The following is a 22,508-nucleotide window of genomic DNA, read 5'->3' as shown; positions in this document are numbered from 1 at the left end:
GCTGGCAGGGGACGTGGGAGGGGCAGAGCTGGCAAAGACCAGCACTTGACCCCAGATACCACCACCCCAGAATGCTCACGCTTTCTCTGAAAGACTCCTCCATCCATCTGAATGGTGGTCCACTAGATGGACTTCATGGCTGAGCAATACTCAGACCTCGGAAGAGAAGGATGAAACAGGACCCAATCCTGACAATGGGTCCATAGGAGAAGAACTGATGCTGGCCAGAAGGTCAGGTTTCAAGGTTGAAGTTCCTAAGAACTTACATCCCCTTATGTGCTCGTATTGGAGCAATGAGGTAGAAAAGAGGAAGGAAATCAGACACACTGAGCTGCATAGAGGGCATCATCCCAAAACAGGCTGTTGCTATGGGAAAAAGGAGGGCAACCATTAAGCTAACGGCTCCCGTTTAGTAAAAGCAGTTGTTTCCTGTTAGGTGCACTCAGTTCTCAGGCCAATTTATGGCATGGTACCATCTCCCCATCTTTTTTTTACTAAAAAAAATTTTTTTTCAATGGAAGTATAGTTGCAATAGAATGTTACAAAAGTTATAGATGTACAATATAGTGAATTCACAATTTTTAAAGGTTATACTCCATTTATAGTTATTACAAAATATTGGCTATACTCCACATGCTGTACAATACATCCTTGTAGCTTATTTTTCTGCCTAATGGTCTGTACCTCTTACTTACCCCTACCTCTATATTGCCCCTCACCACCTCCCCATCTTATAGTAAGAGGACAGAAGGCTGGAGAGGCCAAGGTCACAGCTAATAGGCCACAGGGCCAGGATCCAAATCCAGGCTCACAGACTCCCAGGTTACAGCTCTTAGCCACCAGGCTACGCTCCACCCCTCACAACCACAGCTCCTCTTGGCTGGGCTCTCATTTTGCCCTTTATTAATGCTATGGTTCAGTTCTGGTTATAGCCCTTCTAGTATGATCTTATGCATCCATCCTTGTATTAACTAGTACATTGGAATGGTTATACTACATATTTAAAACAAACACACAACCACAAAGCAATGCACACCTCTGTTGGATAACCAGGAAGGGAAGGGAAGGGAAGGGAAAGGGGGGGGAGGGGAGGGGAGGGGAGGGGAGGGGAGAAAGGAAGGGATTTCCCTGGTGGTCCAGTGCCTAGGACTCTCCGTTTCCACTGCAGGGAGCATGGGTTCGATCCCCAATTGAGGAATTAAGATCCTGCATGCTGTGTGGTATGGCCAAAAAAGAAAAAGAAAAACTTTAAAAATTAAAACAAACAAAATAACAGCATTAAGAAAAGAAAAGAAAAAAGGTCATTTCCTTTTCTGGCCAAGCAGGTCTCACTCTGTGCTAGTTGGGAGGTACAAAGTCAGACCAGTGGCTTTGCAGAACCCCATTTCAGTCTTGGGATCCTGTTAGACACACGGGTCAGTCCACACCAGCTCAGCGTGGCTCAATACCGCACAAATGTGCCTTAAAACCTGCCTTGAAACGTTCCTGTCCCGGAAAGTTCCTGCTTCCCCACTCCCAGCCTGCTCTCGTCCTCCATCCTTCTACACTACATGAGGTGACGACGTCAGCAGAGAGAACTGGACCAGCAGCCTTGACCATCTGCCTTCTGTCTGGATCCAGGCTGCCGAGCCTTGCAGAATAGACGGTGATGACTCACCTGCGCTCTGTGCCGGCCCCGCCCCATCCAGAGCCCCACGGAGGCCTGATCACATCATATCACACACTGACTCCCTTACCTCAAAACCCAACAGGAAAAATCAGATTCCATCATTTGGAATCTATTTGGCTTGGAGCCATGACAACATTCCTTACTCAAGATCTGAGTCGAAACAGGGCTGTAGCCCACAGGCTGAGGCTCTGTTCAGGGGAGCCTGAGATGCAGGCATCGACCTCCTCACCCTCTTGGAATTAGGGCTATAAGTTATGACAAAAGAAAAGCTGGTACACCCAGTGGAGAACGTTCCACCCCTGCCGTGGAAACAGCACACCCTGGACTTTCTCCAGAGCCGTTTAGTTAAGCGGGAATGCCAGCATGCCACAGGCTCCCCCTGAATCCTGGACATCATTTTCCCTTTATTCTACCCGCAGACGGGGCTAAAATATCAACCTGATCTTGGATCTCTTGCTTAGAAATAAGCACCAACTGCAGCCATGGGTTTCGCTAACAGCCAGGTCCGCCAAAAGTCGCCGCCACTCATGTGGATCCCAGCTCTCTGCTTCCTTTTCTGTATCATCGTCACCTGCTTTTACTAGCTGGCATGACCAGTTTTCCCTGGGCTTCCAGGTCTAGTTAAGGGTAGATGCTAATTACGCACAACAAGCTTAGGACTAACAATACTTTCTGCCACCCTTTCAGGTCAAGGACACCAAAACTTCCGACCCAGAACTCCCTGTCAGGTGAGCTACGCGAACTATTCCTGTCAGGTCAGCTGGATAAAATCCCGTGGTCATCTTCACAGGTGGGCAAGGCCATGAGCAGAGAAGGGGGCTGTCCTGCTGGAGTCGGTACAGGGGGCCACTGCTTGGGGGTGGAGAAGGGAGATGCCAGACAAGCGCTCCAAGGAAGGCCACCATCGGATACCTGAACGGAGACCTTTCCACAGTTAATTCAGCTACTCAATGAGCTTCTGGAAAATAGAAAGGGCGCTTGGGCATTACCAATGTGGGGGGCTCGGAACTGACAACTCAGGGGTCAAACCCTTCTTTTTAAGCGGGGGCCTCCGAATGACACCAAAGGCCCTCCAGCGAGAAAAACGACATGTTGAAATAGAAAACGTTCGACACTAAAGAGAACCACGTCAAACATCCTGACTCAGTGTGACTAATAATTCTCAAGACCGCACTGCTGAAGGGACCTGACCGATGTAAGAGTTTTAAAAAGAACTTAAAATGGATCGCCTTTCTGCTCCCCAAAACTTAATCAGTTATTCTTGGCTGCAAATAAAACCGATCCTGGTACTTACTTAAAGCTATACTTCATAATCCAGTTATTATTCTTAAGGGAAAATATTAACACGTAAAATCCTTCTTGGCTATATACCATGTGGAAAAAATATAGGGCAACAGGATTCTTCCACACACACACTCCCTCATCCCTCCCCCCGTCCCCCAGCCCAAGCCTGCCATTTCATCTCTCTGCTTTACTGCCATGCACATCTGGATCACATAAATTTCAAGTACAGTTTTCAATATTAGTACCGCTTAGGGTTACAATACTTGACAAATCTCGAATGCCGGGACGTCAGATCAAATTAGCTTGACCAGCCACAGGAGCTGGGGGGTGAGAGGGATGTACAATTAGAGGACTGTAATAAATAAACAAGAGCTCGCAGCGGCCCTTTCTCTCTTGTTGAGCTGGCGCAGAGGTTTTGGAGGTGACCTAAGGAACTCTCAGATCCAGGATAATGATGACCCGCAGATCCACACTTCCATTCCTTACCAGAACAGTCTGAGCAAGTGAGCAATGAGGCTCGGGGAGGCGGGTGGGGGAGTGGGGTCTGGTCATCCGTCCCGATTTCCACGGTCCAGCATTTTGAGGACACAAGATATATGAAAAGTATTCTTCAGGATAAATCGATGACGCTGGATCTTTCATTCTGCTCCAGTTTCATACTGCTTGATGGGGCTGGAACAGCTAGATCGGGGCAGGCTCAGGAGGTGCTCACTTGGCTGAGAATGTGTGTTTAAAGGTCCAAATGAAACGACTTGAATGAACAGCCCTAGTTAATCCAGTGTCTCATAAAGAGCATCTTGGAAATGCTCTTTAAATAAATACCTTTATTACTCAAGTTCAAGCCTTACCCCCATTGGGAGCATCTCCTAGCATATCATGACTCTGGTATTTCAAGAGGGCCATGGGTTGGTAAGACATTGAGTATTTTAAGATCAAATCTAAAAGTGACTGGCCACCAAAACAAAATACTTTTTTGCCAAGTACTTTTAATTCTACCATTTTCTAAATGTCTTATTAAAAATGAACAGATTCTCCTTTCTTAATGTTCACATAATCACTTGTTATAAACTCTTTTAGGATAATTAGATATCTTCAGTGTTTTTATTTAGCCCCTAGGGCTGGAAAAAAAAGCGTTCGTGTTCATGGTAAATTTGATTTGGGCACTTCTGGGTTAAACAATGTAAAGTTTGTTTCTTTGCTGCAGGACTTCTCAGAGCCTTGAATATGCAAATGTGTGTTATAAAATGCCAAGAAGGAAAGACAGAGTAATGCATTTTCCAAACATATTTGGCCATGGAACCTTTTCCCGTGGTGCATTCACATGAGCAGTGTTCTGAGAATTACTCTGGGGATTAGTTGATACTGGGGTAAGTCCTCTACTCAGTAGTCATCACCCCAAACTCACAGATAAGGAAACTAAAGCTGTCCAGTGTGCTGGCTTCCGTTTTCATGTATTGAGGGAATGGCTGAGTGTCACCAGCCCCTGTGGGCACATGATGGACAAAATCATATCCTGTCTCTGACTCCTCACAGCACCCTGTAGGGTCTGAGCTTGTCAGGAACACAGCTTACTGCCTGCTAGGTCTCCCAAATGTCTGACACCCTGGTGGCCCGGGCGCCTTCATGAGAAAACTAAATCACTGTACACACAAAGGTGTGTGTTGGCATTTCCAAGCAGGAGAGTCAGCACCAACTTGGAGACAAGCGATGAGCTCCAAGCCAGACCACCACCACAGTGAGGTTGGGAAGATGCCCAATGATCCTGGCCACTACGGACACACAGTGGACTCCAAAGGTCACAGTGAACCTCTGGGGCGGTCTAATGTCTGACACTGGCTTGTGTGTGAAAAGTACTTACAGAAGCGCAGTTCTAAGGGTATAACTGTGGGAAGTGGGAAAGGATGGCTTGTGCATAGGTGTCCTGTGTTCTGACAGTCACCGGCGAAAACTAAACAGAAACCAGAAATCATCCTCATACTTCAAAATGAAACCTGAAAAAATGCAGGAATCACCTACTTAATGTGGTAGAATGAGGCCATATTTATTTACTGAGGCAATATTTCACTCACCAGCATCAGCACCGCCATTTCCTGAAAGCTCACTACTGTCATGGGCTTCGCATGGGTTCTTTAATTTAATCCTTGCTACAACTCTAGGAGGAGTCTATTCCACTCCATTTTACAAAGAGGTAATGAGGCCAGCGAAGTCAAAGGTCCACAGACAGGGGCAAAGTCAGAATTTGAACCCAGTTCTATCTGGTATCATAGGCTGAGCCTCCCCATCCATCCATCCAACCAATATTTAGGAATCCTTACTAAGTGGAGGTTAAATGGATCAGACAGGGATTCTGCTCTCAAGAAGAAACAAGAGGTTAAGATGAAAGGCCTGAGGCAGACAGAAGGCACTGGCAAACACTGATAAAGAAAATGCCTTCTATATCCAGTCACTATTCCAAATGCTTTTTTATAAATAAACTCATTTGACCCTCATGAAGAACCTATGGGGTAGGTACTATTATCCCCATTGTACAGATGAGAACACTGAGTCACAAGATGGTTAAGAACCTGCCCAAGGTCACACAAACAGAAAGGATGGAGCCGGGATGGGACCCTGGCACATGGAGGCTTGATCACTGTACTACTCAGCATGGCAAAGGAAGGCCATGGGTGAGCCTGGAGCTGAGACAGTGAGGCCAGGCCAAGCTCCTGGGTAGTGGCTCTGCTGCCTGCCTGCTGGGCTGTGGCATCCAGGTCAGAGAGAAGACCATCACAGGGCCCTCCCTGTGCCAGGTCAGAATGCCCTCCTCAAGCCTTCAGCAAGCCGGCGCCTTCCTAGCTCCAACAGCTGCCCCAGGGTCGGTGGGTCAGTAGGTCGGTCTGTCTGTCTGTCGGTCTGTCTCTCTCTCCCCGCCTGGTCAGAAAGGCACAGCTCAATAATCTGTTGGCAGTGAATGTTTTCCTAGCTGAGGTCTGGGAGGCGGGATGGCTGTCCCAAGCCTTCTGACCTCAGGGCCCCTATTACTAACCTAACAGTCATGTCTAGTGGGATCTGCCCACAGACAATGATCCACAAACCCTTAAGGACTACACGAAGCCCTCAATAAAAATGGGCGATTTAAGCACTTACTATCCAGCCGGCTACTAAGGGAACACTTTCTATGTCATTACTTCTAATCCTTACAACCGCCCTATTTTATAAATGAGGACCCTTAGGCTCAGAGAAGTTAAGTAACTTACCCAAGGGTGACCCAGTAATTGGAGGAGGCAGAATGCTAACTGAAGGGCTTGGTGGACTCGTAATTCCTGGGTGCTCTCCCCACACCGTACTGCTTTTCCTGAGACACACATATAACTAACTATAGCATAACAAAGAAAATGGGAAAGGCCCTAGCTGGGACACAGATAAAGCAACACTGGAGAGGTTGTTCCTAGCCAGGAGGAGGTGGTGGCATTTAAGTGGCTGTAGCTGCCTTTCATGGGGGAACATACTGGGCTGAGCAGCTACGTTCCCCAGGAATGAGAACCTCCACCCAAAACCACAGTCGCGGCAATAGCGTGACACCCAGCAGACGCTCTCCCAGACCAGGAGTATGCACCAAGCTTCCGACATCCTTTCCGTGTACATCTGGCAGGAGCTCTCCAATACCTGCTCCCCGAGACAGCTGATCCTGGCTCTGCCCTGGCTGCCTCGCAAATCCTCACCTGCCCCTTGCTGTTGAGGCCACTCCCCTCTTGGATGCTGGCTCCCAGCTCCGCCCTGGCTAGAAACCACCTCTAGTTCCCCTTTTAGCACAGCTGCCCACACCCAAGCCTCGGATCTCTTCTGACTCCTGCCGAAATCCAGGGTGTGGCCCCTATACATACATACAGCGTCATGCTTCCCACTCACAAGAGTCTCTGTACCTCCCCTGGGCCCTTCTGTAGAGATGATCCTGTAACTATCACCGAAGCTTTGCCAACCAGGCTTTGGAATTCTAGCACAGCCTTCTGTGGCTGCCTACCAGGCGGGCCACTGAGCTGCAGAACCCAAATAATTTGTTTTCTTCAGAAAGCCCAGATGATTCCTCAGAGCCATTTGCCACAATGAAGCTGCATCACCTCGTTCCAGCATATTGATGGCTTATCACCTGAAGCTGCCATTAACAGACACAAAGCTACATCCCAGGACGGAGTCAAAACTCAGAGTCAACCTTCTTGTTTTTGGAAGGTTGTCTTTTTATATGTATTTGAAAAGTTATTCTAAATAAATCATTAAGACCATGTGCAAAAGTGTTCTACAGATTAAGTTCATGGCAATGCCAATATAACAGAAAGCACTGTAAACCAAAATGCCCCAAAACAGGTGACAAATTACATAAATTCATTATACAGAACAGCTCATATAATGCAATACTTTGTAAGGCATTAAAAATGAATATGTAGAAGAGCTCTATTTACTGACTTGGAAAGATACTGATAGTATATTGAACGGAAAGGAGGTTATGAAACAGTGTGGAAAGTAACAAAAATCTCTGTATGTGAAACGAAACCAAAATCTCTATATATGAATCAACAACTTGAAGATATAATCTCCAAACAGTGAGATTATAGATGATTTTAGCTCCTTTTTTGACGACACACATTTTAAACTTGTGTCTACATTAAACATATTAGTTGTACAATAAAAGTTATAAAAAAGTTTTCTTTTGATTCAAGAAGCAAGCAGTGTATGTCCATTTAGCAACTGTAAAAATATACGCTGAGAAAAAAAATACCGTCCTATAAATCCAAGCTTCAAAATTTCAAATTTAACAAAAGACAGGTAGCAGTAATTTAGGGCATGGATCAAGACAGAAAAATCATCACTAAGTACCAGTCAACCTAGAGGGTACCATCCAAGGTGGCCCTAGAGGACACTGTTTTTTAGGTGGTCTTGCAACACCAAAACATTTCCTCCAGAATAAGGAGAAGCTGCTGCTAAGAAACTTAGCCCCAGGGGCCTAAGACCCACACTGGGTTCCTTAGCCTCAGCAAACATGCTTCCAACCGGTTTTCTTGTCTCCTTAACAAGGTCCTCCCCAGGCCAGAAGGGAGAACTCTTCACCAGCCCATTTGATGGAAGTTGCTGAGTTCTCTTACTTCTTGGCAAATCCAAAGGAGGGTTTCCCTACCAGATTTAGGTCCTGGTACAGAGTTTCTCAAACTGCACTGTACACATGATCCCTGCGATCTTATCACAACGCAGACTCTGATTCAGGAGGTCTGGGGTGGGGCCTGAGATTCTGCATTTCTAACAAGCTCCCAGGTGATGCTGCAGCTGGTCCAGAGACCACACTTGGAGCAGTAAAGCCCTCCCCATGATTCTCAGATAGGAGAGCCTGGCTCAGCCCAGGGATGCCGAGGCTAAATGAGACAATGGGCCGAACCACGCCACCCAAGAGGGCAGAAACGTCCTGGCTTTTGTTACACTCTCACCTTCTCAGGCTACCAGTGATCCATTAGCAAACAGAACCCTGAAGGACCTTGATGATTTAATGTTCCTATCAAAATGGGCCATTTAACCACAGTTACCAGAGGGAGCAGCCCCGATGCCTGGGGTGCCTTCCAGGAACTCTGTGTATAACCAGAAACACCCTTGGGTGCCTGGAAAAGATTGGCAACACCAAGGATTCCATTCAGGAACAGAACATTACGACCCCAATAAATCAACCCCCAAACAGGAATTCCGACTGGCTGCTCTGAACGCTGACACTGGAAGCAAGGTATGAGGGTGGAAGACAAAGGTGAGAGGCCACAGTTAGGATGGATTAGAGAAGGATGAACAGGAGCGGAGAATCGGTGACTGGAACAGGAAAGGTGGAGAAAGCAGAGGACAATAAAAACGGTAAAAGATGGACCCAAGTAACACTGCTGCAGCTGGATACCTGTCTCCGTGGGCCCTGAACAATGGCAGCAGGTGCTGTGCTTGCACACGCCCCGCTTGATGCTGTCTGGACCCCGAGGGGCGTTAATGAGGCTGGGTGGCGAGGCCGACTCCATTTTTCATCACTGACACTCAGACGGGCGGTCCTCAGCACAGGACCCTGGCCAGTCTATCAGCCCCCAGCTCGGCTGTGTATAAACACCTTCCATCCTCAATCAGCAAGGGAGGCAGGTGCTGGAGATCTGGTCACGGTCAGTTGGACAATCTGATAAAGCCTTCCTGGGGTCGCTGTGGCCCGAGAATAGACTCGGCATAATTAGACCAGGCAGAGAGGCTGTCAGGCAGCCCAGGCGGAAATAACAGGGTCTCTGCCAATCAAAGGGAAACCCGACCACGGAGGCGGGTGGAGAGGGACATTTGTTGTAGAAGTGGACAGTGGGGGAGGGGAGGTTTCCCCGATGCTGGCTGGTGACTCTGGTGGGGCTGCACAGCTCATTATGTGAGCCCCGGAGCTAGGCGGGCACCATCGATCACTATCGGGGGTGTCTGGGGACTCGTCATCACGCAGCAGGACCCGGTGCGCTTTGCTCTGGCGGTAACCAGAGAAACACAGCAACGCACCCTTGCTAATGGAAAAACAGGTTGGCCTTTTTTCCACTCCCCTACTTTAATTATCTGGCAGGCCTCTTAACCATGAAGGTGCAGAAATGGACAGTAACAATGAAAAGACCGCAATCGGTTTGTGGTATACAAAGTCCTTCTACACATGTGATCTCAGAGAGGCCAGAGGAGGGTAGACGCTTGAGCAGCACAGCTGAGAAGGCAGGGGCTCTCCACCCCGCCCTTCGGTCTTGTTACATTCACTCTGCCACACATGTGCACAAACTGCTCAGTTTACTCAGGGATTCTGGCTTTGTCGAGAACCGGCCAGAGCGCACCAGCCCCTCTCCCAGCCTGAGACTAGAGCATCCGGGCAGCCAGCCTCTCACCGCTTTGCAGGAACGTGGACCCAGGGCACAGTGAGGCACCCACTCCCCTATCCTTTTATTCCACTGTTTCCTGTTTAAGCCAAAAGTTGCCCCCCTGCAGCTTGTATTTTGGATGGACTGGAACCAGATGGGCAGCCTCTGTCCTCGGCTCATGTGTACCCGGCAGGAGGCGGCCAAAAGGCCCTAAATAAATTCAACTCCATAACCCAACCTCCAGTACTGAAGGTTTATTGGGGAAAAAAATCAGAGGAGATTTACACCGCACATTTACAGAAGACAGCTTGATACGATCTCCCTTTACAGACCAGGTTCATTCCCCAACCATCCTTGCCCAGTGCCCGCCTCTGTGTCCCCCACTCCTGTTTTTGGTTCTCACCATCCATTGCCATTTTTGTGCTGCTTCTTCTCCCTTCCCTCACTCCCAGAAAAACAAAAGCCACTTGATTATTATTCTCAACATGTCCCCTTGGAAGCTTAAAAACATATTCATGGGCATTATGCTACATGAAAGAAGCCAGTCTCAAAAAGTTATGTACTGCAAGATTCCATGTGTACGATGTCCTCAAAAGACAGAACTATACTGATAGAGAACAGATCAGTGGTTGTCAGGGGGTGGGGGACCGGGGATGCTGTGACTCAAGTATAGCAGGGGGGAGCTTTTTGGGGTAGTGGAACTGTTCTGTATCTTGATTGTGGCAGTGGTTACCCAAGTGTATACAAGAGAACTGCGTCAACATCCCCCAAAGCTGATTTTACCCTACGATAATTACAAATATATATATTTGGTGTGTGTGTGTGTGTATATATATATATATATATATATATATATATATATATATATATATATATATATACCAACAGAACTGAGCTCCTGGGTTGGGGGTGGGAAAATTCTGCAATTATGAATAGTCAACTGATCCTAGTCACCAAATAGTTCCACTTCTTCAAAACTCTTTCAATTTGTGAAGACAGCTTTTACACAGCACACAGAGCCTCTCTGCCCAAGCCAGGGCCTCTACACGCGTGACTTGACTTCGGGGACCCCGGTTCATCATATGCAATGTACAGTTCGGTACCCAGAGGTCTGCCCCACAGGATGCTCTCCCTCCAACCTTGACTGCTTCCTTCAATCAGAGGAACATTCTAGGCCTACCATGTAGGCCTTCGCCTACCCCACCCCCCACCCCCCAGCCCACCTGTCTCTCAGCCACTCCCTGATCACACGCACTGGCTTTCTTTCCTTTCCTCCAATCCACCAAGTATGTGTCCATTGCCAGGCCTCTGCAGCAGCTTCTCCACCTGTATTGCTCCTCCCTTCATCCTTGCATGGCTAGTGCCTTCTGATCACTCAGGTCTCAGCTCAGATGGCTCCTTCCTGGAGAGGCCTTCCCTAGGCCCTCAATATACAGCAGCTCAGCTCCCTCCTCACTATGTGTTTCCATGGTTGTTTTTTTAAAATTTTTTCTTTTTATAGAACTTTCCACTATTGCTTGTCTGACCTCCCCCCAAAAGAATGAAAGGGTGTGTGTTCTGCAATTAGGGGACCACCTTGCTCACTATTGTATCCACATCACCTAGAACAAGCCCCCAAGTGCCCCAAATAGGCCATGAAGTGAATAGGCCATGAAGACAGAGCTTGAAAAAAAAATGGGGAAACAATTGCAGGGGGTGGGGGGAGAGGTGGGATCCCAAATCCATGAATTGTCTTTTGCCATTTTCCAAAGGTTTTATACTTAGATACTTCATCTCATTTCCTACAACATTTGATTATTAAAATCTTCAGACAGACAGCAAAATTGAAAGCATTTTACAGTGAACACCTGTACAGCCACCATCTAGACTAGAGTCTATCACTAACATTTTGCTATGCTTGTTTATCACCTATCTATCCAACTGTCTGTCCCACTGTCCATGCTTTAACCCATCTGACTTTTTCTCCACCAATTTCTATTCAATCATCTAAAAATGCCCATTGCATAAACAAAGCCAACGAACCAGAGATGAAGACATTCTTTGGGGTTTTCCTAAGTACAAGAATCAAAGATTTCCAATAGCTGGTCCCCTAGAGGCCATGCACCCCTCCAAGTTTTGAGTTCCCTGAATCAGGCCTGGAAAAAGGAAACAGAAGGACAGAGCACTAGATGAGTTATTCTGCCACTGCCTCATTAGTCTTCCGAGTCGTGTTTTCACCCGGGGATGAGGGTGGGATGGGAGGGTGTGGTTCGGGACTCACAGGTCCACAGGAGGATGACAGTGAAGGATGACCCCCAGCCACGTGGCCAAGGCCACTGCCCTAGAAGCCGGGCTTCCGCGCTGCTGCAGAAATCCCTCCACGGCTGCACGAGGAAGGTGGAGGGAGGGGTCGCAGCAGAATATACTGGGAAACACTCCACCTTATTGCCCTGACATGAAGCACAGCCTTCCTTCCCTGGACACTCCTGCAACTGGTCATAACATCAGCAGCGACCTTCACAGTCCCTCTGGGGTTATTCATCATGTACCCTTGCCCCTACCCCTGCCTTCACACGGAAACCCAGCAACACGGCCATTTTTACTGAGGTCACATTGGCTGACCGAGAATCTGCTTTTCCAATTCTGATGTCGGCACTGCCTGGAAAACTGGCTCTGTCCTTGGAGAAAGTGGGTCAATGGAATAAATCTCTGATCAGTCAGGTTCTGACGGGGATGGAAAGAGTGAACGAAACTCGACCTTGTGTTTCCAGGTCCAAGAAGACCTGCGTGCCAATGCTCCAACATCTGAGTCCTGTGACAACTTCCTCAGCATCCCTGAACATCGGGGTCCCTTCTTTATCATGGTTGATGCTTAGAATCTGATGAAAGGTAATGGATCTTCTCCCCAGGAAAAATAAAGTGCCCATCAACACAACATTTTACAATTAATTTTCGGGATTCACCATGGCACATCCACAAGGCCTCTACACCCCAATAGCCATGGTTAATGCTAATGCAGGGCTGACCATGTGCTGGGCACTTTCCCTATATTGTCTTATTCAATCTCACGAAAACCCTTTATCATGCTACCACTCTCAGAGGTAGAACGTGAGGCGTAGACAGGCAAAGCCATTTGCCTCCTAGAAACACACAACTGGTGAGCAGCAGAGTTGGAATCTACCCAAGCCTGACTCCAGGACCACCAGAACACACGTGGCATTCTTGAGAACCCCACAAACCAACTTTGCTCAGGCCATAACTTAAAGTTACCCGACCCCAAATCTTCATTCCCATCTAAATGGTTTATTAAAGTCAATTGATGAGATGGTCCTTCCTGGCAGGAGCCAGCACAGGGCCCTGGGCATGAGCCAGGAGCACAATAATCTAGAGCCTAAACAAGGGAGATCTGGGGGCAGGTCACTAAAACCTGAGAGATGGTGAACCAACCCCCAAGGCAAAGAATATCCCATAAAGAACCACAGCTCCACAGCAGATGTCAAATTGCACCCTTGAGCCCGATTCAAACCAGATGTGTGTTGTTTGGCCCACACAGCTTTGCTTTTGTTAAAGTTTAAGTTTGAATAGCCTTCGGGCAGGGCCAGCAGCTTACTGTAGTCCCCACTATTCCCAACTGCCTCACCTCCAACATCTTCATTAAAACAAATGAACAAAGATGAATGGCCTAGCCCCTAAAGACATTTGAATGGAACTCCTAAATCACAGCAAATCAGTTGTATTGACCCTACCATGGAAGTTTGATGCAGGCCCCTAAATGCTCCTCCTACTGCCTTGGATTTTACATGCCCCAAAGCCCCTGCCCTGGATTTTCTCAGAACACCAATTTCCATGTTTGCTCACAAGCTAACACTTCTCTAAGTAAACCAGTAAGAGTCAGCAAACAAGCAGATATTAGCTCACTCCAATTTTTGTTCTCCTAAAGTCAGACAAAAAATGTGAATTAATAAAAACACTGCGGTATTAAAATTTTTTATTATAAAAATTTTCATAGACAGAAATAGAGTTAAAAGATGATTCCAAATGGATTCATTGTAACAGTCATTAAAAAAATACCTGGTCTAACACAACAAAACAAAACCCAACCCAGTCTTCTGCTTTAGCTCGTTTTATTCCCTTGGCACTAAGAGTTAAAATATTTATGGAAGTTAATAGCTTTTTACACAAACATAGCAGGAGAGAGAGGCCATTTTCCACAAAGAAAGCACATATAATATGATCACACTTATGTTTTAAAGGTGTGTCTCCACAGACACATAAAGACAGGAAGGATACACAATGACATACCACCTCATACCCGTTAAGATGGCTATGATCCAAAAATCAGAAAATAACAAGTGTTGGAGAGGATATAGGGAAACCGCAACCCTTGTACACTGTTGATGTGGTTGTATAATGATACAACCACGGTGAAAAACAGTATGAAGGTGCCTCAAAATATTAAAAACAGAACTACCATGTGATCTAGCAATCCCTCTTCTGGGTATGTAACCAAAAGAATTGAAAGCAGTGTCTGGAAGAGACTATTTGCATATCCATACTCTTAGCAGCATTATTCTCAACAGCCAAAAGACGATGCAACCCAAATGTCCATTGATGGATGAATGGATAAATAAGCTCTGGTCCATACATACAATGGAATATTACTCAGCCTTAAAAAGGAAGGAGATCCTGTCACAAGCCACAACATGGACAAACCTTGAGGACATCATGCTAAGTGAAATAAACCAGTCACAAAAAGACAAATACTGTATGACTCTACTTATATGAGCTATCTAAAGTAGTAAAATTCATAGAAACAGAAAGTAGAGTGACTACCAGGGGCTGGAGGGAGGGAGGGAGGGAGGAAGGGGTTGGGGGGTGTTTAATGGGTAGAGAGTTTCAGATTTGCAAGATGAAAATTTTTGGAGATCTGTTTTACGACAACGTGAATATATTTAACACTACTGAACTGCACACTAAAAAATGGTTAAGAAGGTAAATTTTGTGAGTTTTTTTTTTTTTTACCACAGTTCAAAAAGATATTAAAAAATGAAAAAAAATGTGGAAGATATAAGGATGAATACTGCTAATGTTTGGGTGTATCTCTGGGGATAGGATCATGGAATCCATCTGCACCCTCTGGGATGCTTTATGTTTTTTTACGATTGGATGTTATCAGACAAAAATAAGTAGAGATACCGCTTTTCAAAAAAAAAAAATGTCACGTTTAACAGGGTTCTAAGGATAGGATACGGGATTCTACATTAATAAGGATTACCAGGGTGAGGTACTACTCTGTTTAGGGTAGCTGGCAAAAGAGGCTCCATCTGAGACATCTGGGCCAGAGTGCTGGCCACTGAAGTTATGCTTATTTGAAACAGAGGGAGAGCAAGAGAGATCCAAAAACACTCATATACACGTGCATACATGTAAGTAGCCAGGGCACATGACAGATTGTTGGACTGAATGAAGCATTTTCTTAGCCTCTTTTTTCTTTCTTTTCTGTTTTCAATTAAACATCTTAAATGGTGTGGGGACCCTAATGATTCTATTCTAATCTTTATTTTGGTTCTGTCCTGAACCATGCTTCTAAAGGCTGTTTTTTATACTCAGAGAGGGCCCTGCAAATTCCTGACTTTTGCATAGAACCATAATGTGTTTATGCATAGCTCCTTGTCTTGAGTTTTTGCATCTGTGAAATCAGAATGGGGCTTATCATCTATGTATACTCTAAATACAGACCTTCTGATTTCCCCAAAATAATATCTAAATCATTATTTCAGATAAGCAGCACTTATACTAAAGAAATATTACTCTAAGTGCTATGCTGGGAAACTTATTGGTACTTGGATAAACATTTCAAAATATTTAATAGTAACGTGTATAATGTGTTAGGAAAAAAACAATAAGCCCATCCAAAACTCAGTGTTGTGGATAGTATTACTCAGAACAAGGCTGAATTTTCAAAAACTGATTTCAAGAGAAATATTGAGTACAATGTAGTCAAATCAATGGACAAAATCATGAAATGATTTTCAAATCATTAGCGGATTAAAGTATAGGAACAACTGGACGAGGGCACGTGTCTCTGCAGAGTGGAATTGGATTTGGGTGGAAGTAGCTACCCTCCCTTGCTCAGTCACACTTGAGGTCAGAAATCTGTGTTTTCAAGATGGCAGCTGGAGTTAGGGGTTACACTGCAGACTGGGAGCAGAGAAGGCCCAACTTTCTCTTGTCAAGATTATATCCAATTCCTCCCTGACCTCAGCAGTCCATGCCAACACAAGTGACCCCAGGAAAACAATTTCTAAACTTTACAAGTGTGGTTCTTCTCTGTAATAGTGACAGCAGTCAAAGAAAGATATTTTAAGCAGCTCATTAGCCACATATGGCAGATATGAAAATCATCTATACATCATCATGGACAGGTGGCCTTCAGAAAAGCTTCAGAGGGGGAAATAAAAGTGGAACAAAAGAAAAGTGTGTGCCAGAGAGGACAGAATAATTGCGACTTGAACACAGATGGGTAAGTGTCTCCGGGAATTCCACAGTTAGGACTAATGGCTAAAATTACCAGCTTAAACTATTTCCCATGTTCATTCTCTGAAGTGCTATAAATGGAAACAGTTATAAATTTTTTTCCCAATAAAGTGTTCATATTCTTCTTTCTAAGACACAAGAGACTAACACTCACTTAAGACCAACTGAGGAAAAACAGCATTTTACAGCCACTGTACACACCCTGAAAACCTTCATCTGCTGAGTGGAAAGGCAGCAAGTGGTGCCCGGGTTTTCCAGGCTCCCTGCACGTAGGAGAGACTGGGGTCTGTCAAGATATGTGCATATCAATGAGCTTCAGATCTAAGTCAATGCCACAGCGATCCCCAAGGAAACTGGTTAAGTGTTCATAACAGCCGGCTAACTTTGGGAATTCAGAGGACAATAGTATCTTTTTCTAATTGGATCAGAATCCTCTTTGATGTCTTTATCCCAAGTGGACCAGTTGCGGCTTCCCCACCAGCCTCTCCCACGCGGGTGAGGGGTCTGTAAGCACATTCCCAGCCTGGAAGGTGCAAGAGCTGGAGACCCCTTTGTCAGCTGCCTGGCGGGTCTGCTCAGCCAGAGCGCAGGCTGGGACAGAGACGGCTCCACGCTCTCTAGGGGTGGCACACAGGAAAGAAAACTGTGCCTGTAGCTGATCTTGATTACATTTGCTTTGAAAATTTGTTTTTAATATTATTATGCAATGCAAATGGGCTTTTAGTTGAGCAAAATGATCTGCACAGAACCATCCCCACTAGTAACTAATTTGAGTCTGGGTTTTTTTTTTTCTTTTGAAAGGTTTTGAGTGGCTTACACAAATAATACAAAGGTACATTGAAATGAATGCACTAGGAATCTGAGCTCGACTGATTTACACGTCTAAAACACAGGCCATAAATACTAATTTGCTGAGTCCCAAACCCAGCCCATATTCTAATGAACCGGGGAAGGCGGGAGGCACATCTAAGTAGACCTTAAAGCAAACCAATATTTCATTTTGCGTGAAGCCTGGTCTAAAGTCCACTGGATCAGCACCAAGGCTGAATTCCTTCTGTTCATCCAATAACCCCGCTCCCTTCCCAGTAATGAAGGAAGGAAAAGCCACAGTGTTCTAAGAGAGGACTGGGAACAATTTAGCAAAGACTTACTTGGAAACTTTTAAAACAGCTGCAAGAAGCTACATGCCTTGTGGCACAAAGATGATCTTTCCTACTTTGCAAATTGGTAAAACGTTGGCCTTGACCTGAAACCAGCCAGTTTCCTTGAGGATTCTTTTAGTCATGGTCTGTGAAGATGGCAGCCCAGCCAGAGTCGCTGGTCTCTACTCTTCTCAGAGACCAGCCAGTCATTTTGCCTTTGCCCTGCTGGAATATGGAATCCTGTATGGAATACTTCCTATGTGCCAGGGCATCTGCTAGTAAGCAGACCCAAGTCCTGCCTCAAGGGTCCGATAGACAATAAGCAAATATAAACGACAGACAGCAGTTGCCGATATGAAGAAAAATTAAGCAAAGAAAGAATGGAGAGGGGTGGGAGAGTGGAGCTCTCTCCGAGGGAGGTCAGGGAAGGCCTCCTGGAGGAGGTGGCAGGGGAGCCAAGACTTGCACCAAGTGAGGAAGCCTGGGACGGGGCCACCTGGGCGAAGGTAAGAGCATGTACCAAGCCCTGAGGTGTGGTAACAAAGGGGTCACCCAGGAAGGCAAGGGCCAGACCACAAAGGGCATGTAGGCCGCTGGAGGACTTTGGATTTTATTCCAAGTGTGATGAGCGGCCTTTGGGCAGGGGAGGGCCGTAGTACGCCCTGGTTTTCAGGGAGCAGGAGCGGGGGCAGGGAGACAGGTTAGGAGGATGCAGGGGAGGAGGGAGAAGACATGGCTTAAATTAGAGAGAGATCAGTGGAAAGAGAGGATGCTTTGAAGGCAGAGCCAACAGGCTGGCTAATGGACTGGGTGTGGGATGTGAGAGAGAAGAATGGGGGATGGCTGCTGGGTTTTTGGCAGCGCGACCAGACTGTGCCATTTGCTGATGCTGGGAGGCCCTGGGCAAGAAGCAGAGTCTGGGAAGGTGAATCAGGACCCCAGTTTCGGGCATGGGGCGTTTGATGCAGACTGAGAAGCACGAGGAGTGTGGGTGGGCGGGGGGCTAGTCCAGGCTGGAGGTATAAAGTGAGGTCTCAGAACCAAATGAGACTACCCAGAGGATTAGCACAGATGAAGAGGCCTCAGGGCTGGGCGCCAGGAAGCTCCTTCAGCCCTCAGGAGGAGGAAGAACCACAAAAGGGACTGCGAGGCAGGAGCACTGGGCCCCAGAGGCCAAGTGAAGGAACTGTTCCAGGAAGGAACGAGCGACCAGCTGTGTCAAATGCTGCTGAGACCCCCTCAAAAGGTGGGGGAAGGAATCTGCGCGTGTGCGTGCAAACACACGCACAGCGAGGGATGGGTGGAAGTAAGGATACGGCAACGTGGTAAAACGTTAATTAACAGTTGGAGATCTCGATGAAGGATATATGGGGATATTTTTGTTCTATTCTTGCAACTTTCTCTACATGTGAAGTTTTGTCAAAATAAAAGCTAAAAGAGGGAATTCCCTGGCGGTCCAGTGGCGCTTCCACTGCAGGGGACCTGGGTGGGGAACTAAGATCCCACAAGCTGCGTGGCACAGTCAAAACAAAGAAACAAACAAACGAAGAAAAAAAATTAGAAGCTTTAAAAAAAAAAAAAAAGTTAAAAGAAAAAAAATGATGTTTCTGAGAGATCCGGTAAGATGAGGACCAAGAATGGACCAGTGTCTGACAAGGCAGAAGTTGCTGTACCTTAATAAGAGCAACTTCATTGGGGTGCTACAGATGAAACCTTGATCGCTGATGGGTCGAGAAGTGAGAAACTGACAACACTAACTATAGACAATGCTTTCTGGAGGTTTCACTATACACTGGAACACAGAAATGGGAGGGGACACTGAGCTCGGGATCAGTGAAAAAAAATTTAAGACGGTACTTCTCTAAGATGGTATATTTTTCTGCTGATAGAATGATCCAGCAGAGATGGGAGAACTACAGAAGCAAAGCTCTTCTGTAGGCTAGAGGGGGTGGCATGCCTATGCACAAGAAGGTTGGCCCTAGACAGGAGGAGAGACAGGTCAACCACTGGAGGGGTGGCAGAGTGTGGGAATTCAGATGCAGGGAGATCATTCAATTTGGCCAAGGAAATATAAGGAGGTTCCCTTCTGATGGCCTCTATTTTCTCAGTGATGTATATAACAAAGTCAGCAGTTGAATGTGAAGGAGAGAGTAGGTGTTTAAGGTTTCAGAGAGAAGAGGTGTGGGGAAGAAAAGAGTGAACTGACTATGGAATGTAGAAGGTGTGCCACGCGAAGCAGAAGGCTCAGTTGAGGTATGTGGCCATAAATTTAATGTGAATCCAATCAGCGTGGTTGTGAGCATGTCCTTCTCAGCCACACTGAGCTGCTTGGGTGATGGCATGGAGAAGGCAGACTTGGGTTCAACCAAGGTCAGAATTTTCCAGAGAGTGTAAGATAGAGTGAAAGGCAAGGCAGTGATTACAATGATGGGCCATGAAATCTAAGGTGAGTAAGGAGGGAAGAAAAGGATGAAGGGTATTCAGGGACAGTGGAGTCAATGGGTTGGAGGTCCCCCTGGAATGGAGGAACTACTTGAGTGTTAGGACCAAGAGAATTAAGCTGGAAAGACAGGAGGCGGTGGTCAGAGAGAAGGAAGCTTAAAAAGATGATTTCAGAGATGATGCAGTTATTATTGGTCATAACAAGGCCCAGAGTCTGACCCTGGGAGGAGGTGGCTGAAGTTAGATAAAGGACAAGACCATTGGAAGTGAGACCAGTGTCCTCTGCGGATGTTGATGCTGCCCAGAATGAGGCAGGGGTTATGCGGGAGAGAGGGGCGGTGAGGCAGGGGCCAACACCACCCAGGAAGCAGGTGCGGATGGGGCTCTGAAGATGTGCAGAGGACTGCAATAGGGAGGGACAGCAGGCGACACAACCTGAAATTCTGTATGCTTCAAAGGAACTGGGTATTTTTTTTTTCTTTTCTAGAAGAAAATAGGGGGAAATGGTCTGCAAATGACAGTAAGGAGGAAGGGAGAGTTCGGACCTGTATCAAAATCCTGTGTACATAGGGTGTGGGAGAAGTAAACAGCCATGGCTTCAGAAGGCTGTAGGGACGGTAATGTCCTCCAGATTCAGGCAGATTTCAATTATAGCAAGATGGAGAAGGAAATGTTGGGGGAAAAGGAAAAAAAAAAAAAAAAGCCCTGGACTTCTGGATAACTTGCTCAAAGACCTTGAAAAATTTACCATTCATAATGAGTGAAGAAGACTTTCAGTGTTAGGTTTTTATTCATATATACAGTTTAGCTATGTGTATACAGCTTACCATGCCAAAAAGACAAAACAAAAAACCCACCTTTTAAAAGTATTTCACTAAGGAAGATAGATTTAGCTTTGGCCGTTTATGTACATGTTCATTTTATATCCTCACTTGTTAGCCTAATACCTCGCACACAGTAGATGCTCTGTGAATTTAGGAATGAATTTGCTTTTCCTTAAAGGTCCCTGCCTCTCTGAGGCCTTTGAGTCTTGTGTTTATTCTCTCTCTCCAGTCTTTTGTTTGTTTGTTTGTTTTTGTGTTTGTTTTTATGGTACTCGGACCTCTCACTGTTGTGGTCTCTCCCATTGCGGAGCACAGGCTCCGGACGCGCAGGCTCAGCGGTCATGGCTCACGGGCCCAGCCGCTCCGCGGCATGTGGGATCTTCCTGGACCGGGGCACGAACCTGTGTCCCCTGCATCGGCAGGCAGACTCTCAACCACTGCACCACCAGGGAAGCCATTCTCTCCAGTCTTTTCAACTACATATTTTTTAAGTAGTGCAAGAAATGCCAGCCAAATTCTAGTTAACTTTTTCTAACGTGCTGTAGAGTAGAAGATCTTAATATGAAAAAACAAAAGCACACTGGAGAATTTTCAAGCTGAGTGTAAACAGACAATTTATCCTATTTTTATTATTTCACTCAGCCTCAGAGAGGCTAAGTGACTTACCCAAGATCACACATGGTGTGTAAGAAACGGAACCAGAACCCAGGACTCTTGGCTACCAACCACTCCGACATACATCACAAAACATATGCCCACATTTCACTGCAACATGATTGACCAGACTCAATCACTCATGGCATACCCTTGGCATAAAACTCACGTCTTAATTTCTACCTTTAAAATACAGAAGATTACAGGGGAAAAAAAAAAAATAACAACAACAACAACAAAAAACTTGGGAGGAAAATCTCATTTCTTTTCTCTTTCAAACCAATTACTTTAAAAAGCCATTTTACTTTCTCGTCTTCCCATAAAACACAGCATTCCGCTTGGGTACAACAAAGCAAAAGAGTTTAGAGTTTCTTACATACAGCTGGGCCTGCATAAATGTTTAAGTTAATAAAGATCCCTGTTCTAATTATATTCTTGGTGCTTCTTCACCCTCTTTCAAATTCTGGTCCTTGAATGGTCTGAGTGATTGAAGACGCAGCTTAAGGTTTCATAGGAGCTTCTCAGGGACATTTGCATTAATCCTCTGCTCCATGCAATGTAAAAAACATTAAGTAAAATTGTCTGAAGTTAAAATATGTACTTAATTCCCACGACAGGGGATGGATCTTTTTAGCAGATGTTTCTCTGGAATGGCTGGTGATTGTAAAATAGGAAGAATTAGAAGAATCTAAATCAAAGCAGGTAAGGAGAATGGCTTGGGCAAGGGTTTGGACTGGGAGGCAGGAACGGCACATCAATTAACTTTCCAGACTATTGCTTATGAAAAAGAAGTTGTCTTCGGATTGTTTCTAGGACATGGCTATACACGGTGGCCGTGGACCAGAGAAAATGAACCCAAACTGATGTTAAAAAAAAAAAATTTAAGCAAGACGGTCCTGTGATGTTTAAACCAAAACCTCTGAGGGTATTGGGCTCCCTGGTTGAGAAGGATTGCGTGTTTGTTTGGGAAGTCGTGACAGCGTAGTCCTCGCGGAAAACAATGAAGGCGGTTGTCGGCAAAGCCCAACGAGGCTTCGGCTCCACCAGGGCCCTGCCAGCCCGCCACTCCTGATGGGAGTTTTTGGCCAGCAAAGGAACCCTGCCTGAGCCCGAG

General features: G+C 46.0%; 1 protein-coding gene and 1 long non-coding RNA gene across 5 annotated transcripts in view; one reads left to right on the top strand and one right to left on the bottom strand.

Annotated features, from left to right (window-relative positions):
* ABTB2 (ankyrin repeat and BTB domain containing 2) overlaps positions 1–22,508 on the bottom strand; it is a 181,814-nt gene that overhangs the window by 107,223 nt on the left and 52,083 nt on the right. The window lies entirely within an intron of this gene.
* LOC125965251 (uncharacterized) lies at positions 1,421–8,577 on the top strand. The gene is made up of 3 exons (XR_007478931.1): positions 1,421–2,172; positions 2,357–2,459; positions 2,712–8,577. It is a non-coding gene; the product is annotated as an uncharacterized LOC125965251 (long non-coding RNA).

The sequence above is a fragment of the Orcinus orca genome, chromosome 8, assembly GCF_937001465.1.
Source record: "Orcinus orca chromosome 8, mOrcOrc1.1, whole genome shotgun sequence".
NCBI classification, from domain to species: Eukaryota; Metazoa; Chordata; class Mammalia; order Artiodactyla; family Delphinidae; genus Orcinus; species Orcinus orca.
Note: the sequence above shows the minus strand (reverse complement) of the source record. Positions and strands in the feature narration are given on the sequence as shown.